At 41.3% G+C, this 5,000-nt stretch overlaps 1 protein-coding gene across 8 annotated transcripts in view; it reads right to left on the reverse strand.

Moving 5' to 3' along the window:
• ZEB2 (zinc finger E-box binding homeobox 2) overlaps positions 1-5,000 on the reverse strand; it is a 133,055-nt gene that overhangs the window by 59,497 nt on the left and 68,558 nt on the right. Inside the window, exon 1 of one of the 8 annotated variants that reach the window (XM_040971542.1) lies at positions 1-1,127. This exon is cut by the window's left edge and continues 130 nt beyond it. The exons of the other annotated variants lie outside the window; for them this stretch is intronic. The gene's annotated coding sequence lies outside the window, so the exon portion shown is untranslated. Of the gene's footprint in view, positions 1,128-5,000 lie in introns of those variants that run through there. 8 annotated transcript variants of the gene reach the window in all.

The raw sequence follows: 5,000 nt of genomic DNA on the forward strand, positions 1-5,000 counted from the left end.
AATGGAGAAGACCCCTTATTTATACTTTCATATGTAAAGGACATTTTGATCTAATGGTGCGTTTCACCTCTGGGTTCATCTTCCTCTGCTTCTATCATCTCGTTCCTCTTTTTTTTTTTTTTTTTTTTTTGATCAGAGGCATGAAAGAGTGAGTAAGTGTGAATGCTTAGGTACCTGGGGTATGGAAAGGTGGTAATTAGCACAGCGGGATAATTGATGTGTAGATTGCAGCATGAACAAATGCTTTGACTTGTTTGTTCTTCTCACTCTTCCACATTCATTCTCTCTCTCTTTCTCCCTCTCCCTGTTTCTTACTCTCCCTTTCTCTTTGAAAACCTAGCTTAGCTAATGAACACCTTACCTGCTTAGTTAAGCGGATTAGGGGCTTACATCGGCCTAAAGGAAGCACCCCAGGCTTGTAGAAGATGTTCAGGTGCTTTCAGTTGCAACAAACCTCCACAACCTTTCCTTCCCTCTAGGGCTTCCAAACACAACACCCAACAGAGACTAAACAATACCACCCAACCCTGCAAAAAACAACAAAAACACCTCCCTGATTTTAGGAGGAAACACATTTTAGAATTTAAAATCCAAACCAGAGAAAATTCCTAAAGAACTTTATCTGAATGGCAAATGCACTGTCAGTTCAAGCTGCACTTACAGGACTTTGTTCTTTGGGCAATCTCCAAATTATAACTGCTCCAAACTCTGCTGCTTCAGTGGCCCTAGTGTCTCAGAAAATGGTTAAATGGAACTGCTAAAAACAAATGAAAACATCTCCTAATACTTTTGCTTTATGACCAAGTTGGTTTCATCAGTTTTTCAAAGCTGTGGGGAGACTTTGTGAATGTGATTTTCTTTCTTTCCTCTCCTCCTCCTGTCTTGTCCTGAAACTAACTGCTAACTTGTATATAAATTGTAACTCATACAGGCCATTAAACATGGGGATCCTTAATTGAGGTTTTGTCCATCTGTCTTGGAACACACCTAGCATACAACCTACTTAGTGAGCATTTAATTTTCAGACATCAGGACACAATGGTTCAGTGGCTAACTGCTTACAAGTGTCAGGATCCCACATGGGTGCTGGCTCATGTCCTGGCTGTTCCTCCTCCCATCCAGTTTTCTGCTTGTGGCCTGGGAAAGCAGTGGAGGACAGCCCAAAACCTTGGAACCCTGCACCGGCGTAAGAGTCCTGGAGGAGGCTCCTGGCTTTGGATTGGCTCAGATCTTGCTGTCTCTCCTCTCTGCAAACTTGCCTTTTTAACAATTTCTTTTTAATAAATCTTAAAATTTTTTCAGACATCCATATGATGTTGTCAGTAGACTATGAACCAACTTCTCCCAAAAAGACCTGGACTCTTGAGATATGTTCCTGTCCATTCAGTTCCTATACCAGATCCCACGGAATTTTAATGGTGGTTAATCAGTCTACTCTGGCATGAGTTTGATGGCTTATAACACACCATAACAGACTATGTTTAATAGCTTTAAGTTTCAGAAAACTGATTTTAAAGTTTGATAAAGGTTGGAGCACTCTGGTGTTTATAGGTTATCAAACTTCACTAAATTTAAGTCACACCCCAAGCTCTTTCAAGCCCATACTCTGTTTTATATACAACTGTTTTCTGGCTACTAAGTACCTTGCTAGCAGGAACCTTCACCATACACATCTGACTGCACTGGCCTCCTCTGTTCTATACAATTTGGTAGCAGTAGAAACATGAATGGGATAATTAATAAGTAGCTGATGAAAAGGTAAAGAAAATTTACATAACTGGCTTTTAGTAGTACGTAAAATGGCTTATAGTGTTTATTTTATGTTTAACATGGCATATATATATATATATTTGCTTATGTTTATTGCCACCAAAATACACTGTTTAGATTTTAATATTATTTCTCATGTTCCCAGCAACTCTCATCTTGTTCATTATTCACAACTAGAAAATGACTTTAACTAGAAAATAATACATGTTGTCACTAGCCTTTAAATCCTTTTCCAAATCTATGCCTAGTAAAAGTTTTTTATAAATGCACCATCACACCAGATCACCTGAGCACAGTGAGGCCATTTTTTTCCCTTTAAGTATGAGGATCCTTAACTGGGAGCTGAGAAAGGGATTCCAGCTCTCCATGCCCTTCTCACTGCCCATTTGGTCTCCCTAGGGGGTCAGCCACAAAAGGAAGTGCAAAGAGGGGTACAAAACCTTGTACTCAGCAACTCAGCAATGTGATTGCCCATCTCTCCCCCACATTCTATTTTGTTGTAAGTTCTTCAGACTGCTTAAACTGGACTTGTAACATTGTTAACATAACTTTTGTCAAGACTCTGTACCTGCCTCCTTTACTAATCAGGAGCTATAATAAAACCTATCCCCTGGTGGTTACGGAGGGTCATTGTAAAACATGTAATAAACGCCAGGTATTATTATTAAGGGTGGTTCTTGGTGATGGTGGCTTCTGGATAATTTTCCCTTATAAAAATTTTGTGACTGAATCCTACAATCACTTACGGTAGTCATGCTGAGCCAGTAAAATCTCACTCTTACTCTGCTTCTAAGTTGAGTAAAGGGCAATAAAGGGCATTGAAAGGTCATGACATTTAAGCGTGAATCACACAACTTCAGAGTTTGGGAGCTCCTACTGCACAAAGAGGCCTTCCTGGACACTAAGGTAGATGCTGCGTGGCCACTCCAGAAGGCAGGGCGTAGGATTCCATTTCACAGAAGCAGCCAAAGAACCAAGATGATAAAGGGACTTGCTGAGAGTTTGTGCAGTTAGGTGGTAAAATTTAGTTTTCCATTTTCAACTGTCTGACTTCAGAGCATCCCATCTCTCTGAATGCTGCATCACACTTTTCAAAACCTTGCACGCAAGGTACATGCTAAAAGAGGATTTTATGGTTTTTGACATTTATGTTGCACACATTCAAAAGAGATAAAAATAGACTCCATGCTGCTGATATAATTACTAGAGGCTATAAAAGCCATGCAAAAATCTGGAGAGGGGGCGAGGGACTAGTCGGCAGGAGAACATAAACCAGGGAGCAGTGACACAAACTAGGACTGCATACTGTCCTTATTTCCTTCCCTTAACTCCATGAAATCCCACAGAGTTCTACTACATCAGACCAAGCCTTTATTGTGAACTTGGAAACCTCTCCACTTGCAGGCAGCGGTGATGCCAGCAAGCCACAGGTGGGCACCACATGAACAGGTGAGAAATGAGACTAGAAACGGGAGGATGAGGATTTGGTGCTTCTAAAAGAGCACATCAATCCTAATTATCTTGCCTGGGTGCACTGCTTATGCCATACTTAGCTTCTTTTCAGTTAGTTACACAGACACAGCTTAGGAGAGTTTTAGGCATGAGCATCCATGTCTTTGGAAGAAACCCTGAAAAGAAAAGTGAAGAGGCCTCACAAAGAGGCCTCAGCTCATGGCCTGCGTGCCCTGGGTGGGGCAGCTGCATTGCCGCAAGCTGGCATCATTGCCAATGGCCTGATCCACAGAGTCTCCAGCAACAAACGGGAAGCAACCTGAGGATGAATTTCTGCACTGCACCTCAGAAGGAAGCAAGGTCTGCAGGTCTAGGTAGAAGCTGAACACAGAAGACAGGGACAGCCGCTCAGGGGAATGTGCTTTGTTGGTCCCTTCTGGCCTCTTGTTCATTGTCATCCTAATTTGTAAAAACATCAGCTGAAATCCGTATTAACATTAGCATCCTAAAATGATAAGCTAAAGTGAATGCAGCTCCCCCTTCCAATCTAGCAACATCCCTCATCCTTAAAACAAATAACACAAACAAAACCTATGAATACCTGGCGGGGGTGGGGTCCGGGGTGAGGACAGAGCACATCTACAAAACCCAAACCCTTGCTTTTTTTTTTTTTGCAATTGACTTGAAAATCAGGAAAACAGAAATGGCTAAGATTCAGATCCATGAGATCCAGAACAAGGAGAAGTTTATTTTGGAAACTTTGTATCTTCCTTTCCTGATTGGTGGATGCCTTGACTCAGAGTTGATAGCTGTTTTAAGAGCTGGCCTTGCTTTGGACCATGCATGTGTCTGTGCCCTTGAGGAAGCAGTGACCATGAAACCAAATTCATCGTTCTAGAGGAAAAGGACAAAAGCTTGGGTGAAATGGTTTGCTAAAGATTACAAAGAAGAGTCGGGGATACCGTAAATATTAAAATACGCAGCCCTTAAAATGTCCAGCTGAGTGTGGAATTTACATAATTCAGATTCAAAAGAGTTGCCAAACTGTCTCAATGCTATGAGAAAGGACAAACGACTTTTGGATGTTATACATATATATCTTTTTGATTAGATATTTCAAGATGTCATAGAATAGATTTGTGTACTAAGCTATGTTGTATTTACTGTATCCATCCCAATGGGAACTATATATTCATTCGTCCAAATTTCTGTTTTTTAAAGATTCATTTATTCATTTATTTTGAAAGGCAGATTCACAGAGAGAAGGAAAGAGAGGAAGATCTTTTGTCCATTGACTCACTGCTCCAGTGGCTTCAATAGCTGGACTTGCGCTGATCCAAAGTTAAGATTCAGGAGCTTCTTCTGGGTCTCCCACATGCGTACAGAGTCCCAAGGCTCTAGGAAGTCCTCTACTGCCTTTCCAGGCAACAAGCAGGGAGCTGGATGCGAAGTTTAGCAGCCAGGACATAAACTGCAGTTCATATAAGATAGTGGCATATGAAAGGTAAGGATTTATCCACTAGGTTATTGAGCCTGGCCCCTACTTCCTTATTTCTGGAAGTCATAAAAAGATGAATATGGCTTGAAGGCCAGTTAGATATGATAGGTCAAAGGATGGCGCTCTTTGGAGGTTAGCACTCGCTGTGGCTACTGGCCACGGGTCACTGGACTGAACAAGGTGTTTTAGAAATCAGGAGTGAGGGAGTTATGGAAAGAAAGGGATGAAGGAAACTTCGAGAGACGGACATAAAAAAAAACATTTAAATTTGTTACTACAC

Source organism: Ochotona curzoniae, unplaced genomic scaffold, assembly GCF_017591425.1.
Source record: "Ochotona curzoniae isolate NIBS_2020 unplaced genomic scaffold, NIBS_Ocur_1.0 contig_2210, whole genome shotgun sequence".
Classification (NCBI taxonomy): Eukaryota; Metazoa; Chordata; class Mammalia; order Lagomorpha; family Ochotonidae; genus Ochotona; species Ochotona curzoniae.